The sequence below is a fragment of the Symphalangus syndactylus genome, chromosome 6 (assembly GCF_028878055.3).
Source record: "Symphalangus syndactylus isolate Jambi chromosome 6, NHGRI_mSymSyn1-v2.1_pri, whole genome shotgun sequence".
Taxonomy (NCBI): domain Eukaryota; kingdom Metazoa; phylum Chordata; class Mammalia; order Primates; family Hylobatidae; genus Symphalangus; species Symphalangus syndactylus.
Window position 1 is genome coordinate 13,266,087 of NC_072428.2, and position 12,343 is coordinate 13,278,429.

Below are 12,343 nucleotides of genomic sequence, written 5' to 3' on the forward strand. Positions count from 1 at the left end.
AAATTCTGGTTTGGTCAATCCTCAGGATCTGTTTTGGTTTTATAGAGGTCTAAATTAACATTGTGAGGCTGGACTAACATCTATGTCTGCGCTAGGATCCCTGAAGAGCATTTGGGTAAAGAGGGACCAATAGAGGACAAATTTTAGGGCCTAACAGGGTGGATATGACTCATCAGCACAGGGTTTATCAAAGCACTACAAACCACCCTAGACAGTGTGGGCAAATGCCACTTACCTCACCATCCAGGAACCTGTGGCTCAGGACCCATGAAGAAAAGCCTTGGGTCTCAAATGAAAATGCCCAGTATGAAGCCATTGCAATGTGGTTGAATGAAATGCAAATTTAATTGGAGAAAAAAATCTAGATGATTTCATCCTGTATTCAGGGACAATCCACTTCTGAGGATCTTTCTCTTTCTCCTCCCTAACCCCCCTATATTCTAAATCTTAGTCCAGTCTTGAGTAAGCTGTTTCACTATATCTGACTGGGAGCAAGGTATTTCTAGTCTTTCCATGTGGTTTCAATTACATCACACTCCGATACTCCCTGGGTCCCTTCATTGAGTGTGACTACTCTGGAAAAGTGTCTTGTAACTTCATTTTAGCAGAAAGTAGGATTTGCTATGGCTTTCCTGACAGGGGGCCGAGTGTTGGACTGAGTCTAGCATGAGGGAGGAATAGGAGAAAGAGAAATTAATGTTAACCCTCTGGACATAATTTGCCAAACAGAGACCAAAGCCACTGCCCATTAGAGGGCACTTTAGAGAAGGAGCTGAGTGGCTGGTGGATGGAGGAATGATGGTGGTCAATGAGGGGTTATTATGGCAAATGTTAATAGGAAGATGAACATGAACAGCAACATTGCAGAAAGCATGAGGCAAAGGATGAGGTGTGTCCTGGGTGTTTGAGGACTGCTTTGAAAACTCATCTGGTCTCCTCTTGGTCGTTGACGCTCCTACAACAAGCAAGAGGAAAGGGACATGGTGTCAGCAATCCACATTCCATCACTCGCAATTCCCTGTGAGTGTTCATTTCCAGGCTCTCCCCTCCCCTCCTTCAGTGGGACCATTTTGGCTTTCCTGGGGATGGGGGCAACACGGGGGCAGATGCTCAAAGCTACAGCTGGGCAAGGGGATGATCAATCTTACCGGCAGGTGGCCAAATGTGAATATACTCCAAATTGGCCTATCTGAACAGACTATTCATCAAGAAGTCACTTTTCTGGCAAAGTGGAGTCTGTGGTATTAGGAAGTCAAACCAGAAAGTGCTGCTTCCACCCATAGCTGAGGGCCAGGAGGTTACATTATGGATAAATCTTTTTAACCTAGCTGCTCTGTTTAGGACAATGACAACCAATTGCTCAGGAGGCACTGCAGAAAGTCTGCTCTTGTTATCTCTGTGTTGTTGTCAGCAGGTGCCATTCTGATACCATTATGACATCACTCTGTTTTTAGGGGAAGGGGCAGCTAGTGGAAGGTCTCAAGTCAGGGGTGGGGAGCTGAGTAATGTCTGGTGTAGCCACTGTCACACTGTGTAGATTTAGAGACACACTGGCAGTGAAATTGGAGACCTGAACCCCAGCCAAAGCAGGAAAGGGACTCCTATTACTTACCCATATCTCAACTCCCCAGTAAGAACCAATGTGAAAATGCTTTGATTCTCCTGGGTGAGGTGAAATATTTACGGCTTCATGAGCTACAGGAGAACTGAAATAATATTTGGGATTCTCTCAAGGACCTAGATATCTCTAAAATGTGGACTGGTGAGAGACCAACAGTAATAAGATGAGTGGCTTATGTCATTCCCAATTCCCAAATGACTCAATATCAAGGAAGCTCAATTATGAACCAGCCGAAAACAGAGAGACTCAGGAAAGGATCTGGATGTAAAACAAAAAGGTAGCTTCACAGTCTTTATTTTATGTAATTAAAAAACCCACGCTAGACTCTCAGTTCCAACCAACACCAACCAAAAAGTCAGAACTTAAGCTGAGAGTGACAGTTCTGGTCTTGATTCTGCCATTTGCCCCTAAACAAAATCTGGAACCAGGCACTCAGTATCTTAAGTTCCCAGCCTATAAAATGTGTAGGCTACTATCTGCCCTACTTATCTCATGGAATTTTATTTTAAAAGTAGGTGTGAACATGTTCCACAAATTTTAAAAGGCCTCACTTCTGTCATGGAAACTCTTCTTAGTCACTATGATAGTTCCCTGCTTTCCTCAACCTGGGCATCACAGTGAGAGTGCAGATTGGACAAAGCCTTGCCATGTAATTAATTGCCTCGAAGGCTGAATTAAAAAAAAAAACAAACAAATAGGAGGCTGGGTGCAGTAGCTCATGCCTGTAATCCTAGCACTTTGGGAGGCTGAGGCGGGTGGATCACTTGAGGTCAGGAGATCAAGACCAGCCTGGCCAACATGGTGAAACCTGTTCTCTACTAAAAATACAGAAAAAATTAACCAGGTGTGATGGTGCATGCCTGTAATTCTAGCTACTCGGGAGGATGAGGTGGGAAGATTGCTTGAAACCAGGAGGTGGAGGTTGCAGTGAGCCAAGATCGCACCACTGCACACTCCATCCCGGGCAACAGAGTGAGACTTTGTCTTAAATAAATAAATAAATAAAATTAAAAGAATAAAAAACAAACAGGGCTGAAATTCTCTAGGACCTAGGAAGTTTATGGTGCAATCTCAGAGCCTCTTTATATTAGGTGATGAGAACAAGTGCCACTTCCAACCTCACATTGTCTGTTGACTCTTGCTTCTCTTGAGTTGTCACTCAGGAGAATCATAAGAATAATGAGGGTCACTAAGGGGGTCTATTAGTCTACGGTGATGCCAGGAACTTATTTAATCCCAAATGAGGTCTCAGCTGCCTCATTTGTAAAATGCTGGTTTATGGTGAGTATTAAATGAAATAATGCACACAAAATGCTTAGCACTATCTTGGCACCCCTAAAACATTAGATTAAATTGTAAAGGAGGCAGAAGAAACCAGTATCTGCAGTTTCGTCTTCCTTGGCACCTGAGGACACCTTTTCTCCTTGCTTCAAGGTGCCAGGATACTCGGATGCTTTAAATTGATACCCACAAGGCAGGGCGGAATAACTACGATGGATTTCTATCAAAGAGCCAGTAGAGGGAGCTCCAGAGTAAAACTGTTCTCTGTTGCACATTTCCTTCATTTCTCTATAGAACAAATCTCTGCCCAGAGGCCACAGGCTTTTTCTCCACTAGAAACCTTTTACTTAGAGAAAACTGGAGACCTCAGCACAGGACCTGGACCCGGTTCTGCTTTCAGATAATCCAGGTGTTTTTGAACTTTAGAGACATCTTGAGTCCCATGACGAGGTTCAACTCTTGGGCTCCCTTTGCAAGTTGGACTAGAATGGATGGTTCTTATGGGGCTGGTCCCAGCAGACCTGAGGCTGAGGCTGGAGCTTAAAATTTTTCTGGCCCTTGGATTTTGAATGTGTTCTAGCTTTCCAGTCATTCTCTGCCCACAAATATCTAGAGTGACAGCCATTAAAGGACCTTATTATAAACTTTTTATAGAAGAGTCATGGAGCCCGGATAACCTTCCTCTCCCAAAAAAGATTTGCATCAGGATGGTTGTATATCCCACTTAACAGCAACAGGATGAGGGAAATCGTTCTTGCCTGCTCTCAGGAGCCTTTAAGAATACATTCTCTGATAAACTAAGTGATGGACACGGAATCCTTCTCACACAAAAGACCTAATATGACTGTCAAGAAGGGAGCAAGACAGATTCTACTGAAGCTCTGAACCAAGTTTTTCTGCAGCCTTTTCCCTGCTGAAATTCCTCAGGTTAACTAGTTGGCTAACCTATCGGGGCACAGATCTTATAATTATTATTTTAAATGTTCTGGGGGCTGGGCGTGGTGGCTCACTCCTGTAATCCCAGCACTTTGGGAGGCCAAGGCAGGTGGACCATGAGGTCAGGAGTTCGAGACCAGCCTGGCCAATATGGTGAAACCCCATCTCTAATAAAAATACAAAAATTAGCCGGGCGTGGCGGCGTGCACCTGTAGTCACAGCTACTCGGGAGGCTGAGGCAGGAGAATTGCTTGAACCTGGGAGGAGGAGGTTGCAGTGAGCCGAGATTGCGCCACTGCACTCCAGCCTGGGCGACAGAGCAAGAATCCATCTAAAAAAAAAAAAAAAAAGTTCTGGCTCACAGTTAATCAGTGCAATAGTAGGAGCCCCAAGAGATGACGGGAGATCTTCCTGGTCTTTCTTACAATTAACATTTGCTCACTGCCTGATTTTGATTAGCAGTGGCCTGGCTTCTTGTTAGGTATCCAAGAGGCTCTGTGTTCACCTACTTACAGGATGATACACAGTTCAGAAGAAACCCAGAATAAGACAAAGACTTGCCATTCAGGAACGTTAAAAATATTTGATGAGACCTCCTCACCCCTTTTCTGCTGGCAAGATATCAAGAGTAACAATAGCTAATATTTAATGAGCCCCATATTTATTAACCTCAGGTACTGTGCAAAGAGGTATGTATACATCATCCCACTCAATCCTAATGACAACTCAGTGAAACAGTCCCTGTTACAATTTCCACATTCAAGTTGAAAAACTGAGGCTTAGAGAGGTTAAATAACTTGTCCAAAGTCAAACATAGCTGTTAAGTGTAGAAGCTGGTATTCGGAAATACAGAGCATCCCCTCTTTGGGCCCTGGCTGGGTCCTCCAGAACAGACAGAAGTGGAGTTCCATTCAACATTGAGAGAAGTTTCAAAGGGTCAGGGGAAACTGAGCAATGGGGCACACCTTATTAAGTCCCAATCAGGACCGATAGAAGAAGTATCTGGTGTTCCTTCTCATTCATTGTCTCATTTCCACAGGGCAAGTGCAACCTGTCTGAGGAGGAAAAAAATTACCTCTAGGATGAAGCATTTTACCTCTTTTTCATTTTCTAAGATGATCTCTCAGATACCTTGCGAAGCCACGCAGAACAAAAGGGAGTCATTACGTATTTGGAAAATGCATTGGACTGTCATAATTTGGGAATGAGCTATAAGACTGACAGCTGGGACAGCTAATTTAAGAGTAGAATTCTTTAGGTCCTATACCTTAAAGGAAAAGACAGTTTTCAGGAGCTGCCATTAAGAATAATCTGAGGGTAAGTAATGGATTTTTCTCAGTAGCTATAAGCCATCACTCCATCTACCCTTATTGTAACTGTGCTAGGCTCTGTTCACCCGCCTCTGGTTAAGGGTCAGTGTTGACTCACTGGGGTTTGGACCAGCTAGGGGAGGCAGAGTCTGTATAGCTCACATCACAGGACGCACCTCTGCTTAATTATAGATGACAAAGACCCTGCCTTCAATCCTCTAATTAGCTTGGCTGCTCCTATTCATCCTCCACTTCCTGAGGTCAGTGGAGGGAAGGTGTCCAGTGAGAAGGTGGACTTCTGATTACATGGAGGAGAAAACATGAAGGCGCCACTTCCTCGAAGGGCCTGAGGACCACTGACTATAAGAAGAAAGACTCGCTTGGCATGGTGGCTCATGCCTGTAATCCCAGCAGTTTGGGAGGCCAACACGGGTGGATCACTTGAGGTCAGGAGTTCAAGACCAACCTGGCCAACATGGTGAAACCCCATCTCTACTAAAAATATAAAAACTAGCCAGGTGTGATGGTGGGCACCTGTAATCCTAGCTACTCGGGAGGCTGAGGCAGGAGAATTGCTTGAACCCAGGAGACGGAGGTTGCAGTCAGCCGACGCAGTGCCACTGTACTCCAGCCTTGGCGACAGAGTGAGAATCTGTCTCAAAAAAAAAAAAAAGAAGAAGAAGAAAGACTCAACCCATTCTGCCTGTCCTCTAATCCTCATCCCTCATCTCTAGAGCTATTACCAAATGTTTTCATTCATGGAATAACTTGCTGCTCTGGGCCACCAGTATTAGCAAATATATGGATTCCAGTTGGTTTAAAATAGTATATTAAATTACAAGTCAAACACAACTTTGGTCTGGATTGTAACTCAAGAGAATTGTTAATGTTTTGATAAGATCTGGGGCCCATGCATATGAAAGGTTCATTCTGGTTAGGGATTTGTGGTCCAATTTGCTTCCAAGCCCTGGTAGGAACACATCAACCCCTCAGCAGTGACCACCTTCATCATGCTGCAACTTACATGATATAGGTGATTAAGCTTTAAAAAATCTGAGAGCTTATAAACTAGCAAGTTAATGCAGAGTAGGAAAAACTCTCTAGCTTTGGGGAAGTGGCTAAACTAGGAGTTTTCAGGGAATGAAGTGGCTATTTTGATCTTCCCTTGTCCCTTATATAATTTCCCAAAACCACTGTTATTTTCCAAATCTATGCAAATATAGAGAAGTATGTAGAAGCAAATAACCTTTGCAGTGAATTGGGATCCTCACTCCTGCCCCAGGCCTGAGGCTAGGATAAGCCTACTCCCTGCAGAGCAGGTCTTCTCTGGCTCACTGGTTCTTAATACTCAAGATGTGGCGGTCAGGGTAAGTCCTATAGTTCTAGGACCCATACACTCTAACATAATCAGCCCATGGGCTCCTAATGGAATGAATTGGGCCAGGCACGGTGGTGCACACTTGTAATCCCAGCACTTTGGGAGGCCAAGGCAGGAGGATCACTTCAGTCTAGGAGCTTGAGAATAGCCTGGACAACATAGCAAAAAATAAAAATAGCAAGGCATGGTGGCGCACACCTGTCTTTCGAGGTTGTAGTGAGCGATGATTGTGCCATTGCATGCCAGCCTGGGTGACAGAGCAAGACCCCATCTCTAAAAAAAAAGAAAAAAAAAGAATGAATTGCAGTAAAACATAAAAGAAGGCTGTTCTTCTCACTAAATATTACTAATGACCACTGGGACTAAAACTCTCTGGATCTTATTTTTTAAAGACAGGGTCTTGCTCCGTCACCCATGTTGGAGTGCAGTGGCACGATCATAGCTCACTGCAAGCTCGAATTCCCAGGCTCAAGCCATCCTCCTGCCTCAGCCTCTGGAGCAGCGGGGTCTACAGGCATGCACCACCATGCCTGGCTAATTAGAAAAAAAAAAAAAAAATTAGTAGAGATGAGTTATTGCCTTGTTGCCCAGGCTGGTCTCGAACTCCTGGGCTCAAGCGATCCTCCCACCTTGGCCTCCCAAGGTGCTAGGATTACAGTGGTGAGCCACTGCATCTGGCCAAAATCTGGATCTTAATAGATGTAACTTGTTCTTTCACAACTGGTACTTCCACACCAATTAACACACTCACATCAACTCATGGGTGAAAGGATTCTTAACAGAATGGGACATTGGGCAGATAAATTTGGAATAGGAAACAGAAGCCTATGGTGGCTTACTGTTTAGGTGAGGGCTTTATCATTGCATAACAACCTAGGATTGGTAAGGGTCCTACCAAAAGGAGAATGTGGACTTTTAAAAGCCTCTCTCATCTCTGGACTACGAGTGCTACAATGACAAGCAGCATCCATGTTTTAGTTATCACTGGATCCTGAGAATCTAGTGTATGGCCTTCCATAATGGGTCATACAGAAGTTTGTGTTGAGTTCCCAATTTTAATAAGTCCGTAGGGACTAGGTAAGGGATTACTTTCTTCTGTCCTCCACTAGGAGATGAGGTCATTGCAACACAAGACCTGGGTGAGGAGTAGATAGTGATACCTGCCTCCAGAGAATCACTGAGGGGCTCTCACAGCATTCAAGGAGGACTTGGAACATCTACTTCAGCTGAGGGAAGACTCAGGTCTTGCCTCTAGGCTTCTGTGAGTCAAATGCAGATGATCTTCTCCCACCTACACTTGAGGTCTAGACCTATGCTAAGCATTGACTGAGTCCCTTTCTCCTTACCTGAATGCCCTCTCTTTCAGGGTTGGGAACTTCTGGGACAAAAGAGTTGAGTTCCTAGTTGAAGTGAAAGCTCCAGGGAAGTTGCCTAGGCCTGTCCTTTGCTTGGTAGGGCCAATGGCTTTCCGTAAAGTATAGGGAAGATAGACTTTACCTTGTGTATGTGGAAGAGTCTAAGAGGTCTCTGCTAATTTCAGAAAAGGAAGAATCTACCCAAGCAAGAAAAAGCATATGGTAGAAATGCCATCCCACACCATGCCTCATAAGATGTTCCCAAGTCATTTTTCTGATGCTTCCCTGGTCCAGAGGTATAATAGCTAAAATAATAATAAAAAATAAAAGTGATAGACATTTGGTATGTGCCAGGCACTGAGCCAAGCCTTGCAAATATCAACTCAATGAATCGTCACAATAACTTTTTGAGGTAGGTCCCCATTTTAAGTGTCAAGAAACTGAGGCTTAGAGAGTTTAAATAACTTATCAAAAGTCACATAACCAACCAAATATAGGAGCCAAGATTTGAATGCAGGCCTTCTTGGCTGCAAAGCCTAAACTATCCACAGTTACACTGTACTCAGGATGCCATCCAGCCTATCAGAGACCTATGCTTACTTCTATTGCTGAGTGAGATGGGAAAGAGAAGAAGGCAGGATTTAAAAAAATTTTTAATATCTGCCTTTGTGCACACACATATACACAAACATACGTATCACTTACATATCTAGAGTGCTTTAAAATGAGCCAACTCACTTCTGATTTCATTCTCAAAATAACTGTGTGAGGTAGCTATTATAATGTGAATACTCCCATTGTTTAGGTATAAGCAGTTTACAAAGAAGCTAAATAATTTGCCCAAGAGCATACATCCACATGGTTGCTTGAACCTGTGTGGTTTGATGCCAAATTCATAGCTCTTTCACTATAACATAGTGCCACAATAATGAGACATACTCTGAGTCAGCTAACATTTATTAAACACCCACCATGGGTCAAGCACCGTGCTAGGCTCATTTGTAAACAGTCAATAATTATTCATTGATTGGTCTTCCAGTCCACTAACTGGACTGTCGCTGCGGCAGTCTCCAAGTCTAGTAAAGGTTTTATAAAATAATAAACAAGAATAATTCTTTTTCTTTTTCTTTCTAGGTACTCTCAGTAGCCTAGACCAAGCTAAATATTTCTCAAAAGGGTGTTGTTGTCACCTGAAGGAACAGGCTAGAAAGGAAAGCTATATCAAGCTTGAAAAACACAACTCTCAAAAACTCTCAAAGTCCCTCAACCAACGATGGAGGGTCAATAGACTTCATTCTCTAGGTTGGATGTGTTTTTAATGCTATTTTATTTACAAACTAGTCCACCTTGCATCTCTAAGATGCCCTCTAGCTTTGCTCCCTAGTAGGTGAGGAGCAAAAGGCAGTTGATGAAGGCAGGAAAAATACTCTTTTTATTGGGTCCATCAGGAATGTAGGCCCGTCTTCCTCTTGACCCTTTAAGCATCAAGCCCTGCTTCTTCCACAACAACATCAATTGAATTTACTGCCAAAGTAATTTTCTGAGAACTTGTCATCCTGGGCCAGGAGACCCCTGGGCAGACCTCAGAGCAGTTGTGAGATAAACAAGAAGCAGCACTAAATAATTAGCACAATTATTCATGAATCAAACCAAATATATTTTATTACTTTTAGGTGGTGAAACCTAAGTACAGATTAGTCAGGGTATCTCCTGGATGGAACCAAGCTTGAAAGTGGTGGGTGGGGATTGGAACCAATGCTTCATCTGCAAGGCTTGGGCTGTAAGCCACGGCCTCAGTGAAGAGATCAGCAGATGAATTCTCCCCTCAAAGCTGTGATAGCGTCACCAGGAAGTGGTGGATTTTCACAGAATGGGACTTGGTTAGAGGAGAAGAAAGTCCCAATGGGTCAAAAATGGAGGCCGTTGAAGTTTTTTTTTGCTGCAGATGCAATTATTCGCTTGATAAAGGACGATGAGTAATAGGGTTCTCAGCCTGAAGTCTAGGTTACTTCTTACTTCCCCCCACCTGGATTGACTTCAGGAGCGTGCAACTGGTGTAGTTGCAGGGCCCTTGGCTCAGAAGGGCTCCATGCTTGGTTTAAGATTCTACTGTTATTGTCTTGAAATTCTTAAAAATTTTGTCTTTGAACCTGTGTTTTGTAAGTGAAGTCTATGGGATAATAGAGAATGTGTGTGCCCATCCATCGTTCCTGCCCCACAATGTTGGCAGTAGCCCATGAGTACAGAATTCCAGTGGGAGCTCAGTGAGACTCAGGGCAAGTAGAATGGAAAGTAAGCCTATGACTACGCAGATGGGGACACAGACAATGCCCAGAGGTCATGCTTTCTGTTTGAACCAGATGCTTCAGATGCAGAGGGAAGGCAATGGAGTTCTAAGAAACACTAATGACTAAGAGACCCTAGAGTAGCATTTTTTACTGATGTTCCTTCCCTGTATTTGCCAAACACCTATGCTGAAAATGATGACACAGAAGGAAAGATGAAGACAGAGCAATCTAGCTATTTCTCCTCAACAGCAAGCTGAAGGTGGAGAGTGTTGGTACAAAGCGCTTGTATCAAGAAGTGGAATAAAAACACTGGAGTTCATTTTGTCCGCATCTCCATTGTTCTGGTAAGAATGAAATACCTATGCATATGCGACGTATGAAATGTGAATTGTGTAATTTCAGTGATTCTACAAACGAGTTAAATGCTCTTGTGTTTACATTTACAACCGGCATCACACAATATAAAGATGAACAGTAAAATTCATGCTAAAAATTTAAAATTTTTATTTTTATTTAGCACCACATGAAAAACAGCAAATAACCACCATGACGACTCTAGAGAGAGATTGTGGAAGAAAGACAAAGGCATTATATTTAGGCACTTTCTTCCTGCTTTTTGAAAAAGGGGCCCTACATGTTCATTTTGTGCCAGGTTCCATGAATTCTATAACTGGCTCTGCCCCTGCCCTTAGGTTTCTTCTGAGAAACAGGGCAAGCACCAGGGCTCATCCAAAGTGATGAAGATAAAAGTCGGACTTCATTCTTGCCATAAATGAGTAGACACCTGCTTGCTGTAATGCTCTCCAACGTCGCATGAAGGGGCAACTGACACTCCTGAATGAATATGAGGAAACCCAAGGCAAATTCAGGTTCACCACATACATTCAGGGACATCAGGTCCACCCCTAAGCTGGATGAGGCATGTCTCAACTGGCATCTTCGGACTTGACAGAGAGGAAGAAGGTCTGTTTCCTTGTGTGTGTGGCTCATGAGCTGACGTGGGCTCTCATGGGTTCTCATGTGGAGATAACTCTGGGTACCCACATGCATATTGTTGTGGTTTTTGCACATATATGTGCATGTACACTGCACATACATGTCCGCATGTGACAAGTGCTTAGGCACCTGGTAGAACCTGAGAGAGGTGGTCTTTCCATGGATCTCCGGGGAAGGCTGATGGACATGAAATACTTTTTAGGTGCTATTCTTCTGGAACTTGGTCCCCAGAAAACCACAGCTCAGAGTAAAGAGAGATACTGACAGTCTTGGAGGACTGTGGAGAGCAGATGGCTATAATTCCAGGACCAGATATTTTTTTTCTTGTAACCACTTCCCCCACAGCATTTACATCAAAGGGAGACAAATACTTGTTGACTTAAGCAATAAACAGAAACAATTTCCTTCTGAGAAGTGCAACACAAAGAAACCTGATGCCTTCTGGGCTGTGGAAGACTCTCCATCCCCCTTCTTGGAGCAGGACCTTCAGTGATATGGACAGTGGGTGTCAGGCCAGCTGACCTGGTTTTACTTCACACCGGCAGATCCAGGGATGGAGCCACCATCCACTCTGCTTTATTTAGTGAGACAGCACTTCATACCAACAGCAGGCTTAATCACAGTCTGTACCCACATTTCACTTCCCATTTCTATGTCTGTACTCCTTGCCTTTTGGTTATTTGGGGTGGGGGGTGGCAATAGCATGCTGATTCTATCTTCCAAGCACCCTCCCCAAATCTCCTACTTCCCTGCTGAAAACGATTCCCTTCTCATGTTAATTTGATGACCCAGCCAGCTGCACCCCTCCGCCCCCGCACCCCCAGCACAAAAGAAAAAGCCACTACCTTACTCCTTCAGAATTACATCCCCGCTCAGATGGTCTTCTCAACTACCAGCCCAGTCCAAAGAACCCTCGTCATATTTCCAGGTTCATCTGAACCAGACATTCAAGTAGTGCCCCCACACGGATATTTAAGGACCATGGAGGAGGGGGTATCCCCTCCTCCCCCTGTGTTCCACCTCCCAGAAGTGGCTGCTCTTCAGAGTGGAGGTGATTCAGCTTTCCTAGAAGATCATTTGCAGGGGAAAAAAAATGTACAGTACTACAGCTGAGAGTGCTGCCTGCTTCCCTTGATGAAAAAAAAATCCTGCTCTCAGACACATGGAATTCCCATTGA

General features: G+C 43.9%; 1 long non-coding RNA gene across 1 annotated transcript; it reads right to left on the reverse strand.

The window, feature by feature from the left end:
- Window positions 1-326: 326 nt before the first annotated feature.
- On the reverse strand, window positions 327-1,516 carry LOC134736983 (uncharacterized). Its single transcript, XR_010121486.1, has 2 exons — window positions 1,149-1,516; window positions 327-955 (listed from the first exon to the last, which is right to left on the reverse strand). It is a non-coding gene; the product is annotated as an uncharacterized lncRNA (long non-coding RNA).
- Between the last annotated feature and the right edge of the window lie 10,827 nt (window positions 1,517-12,343).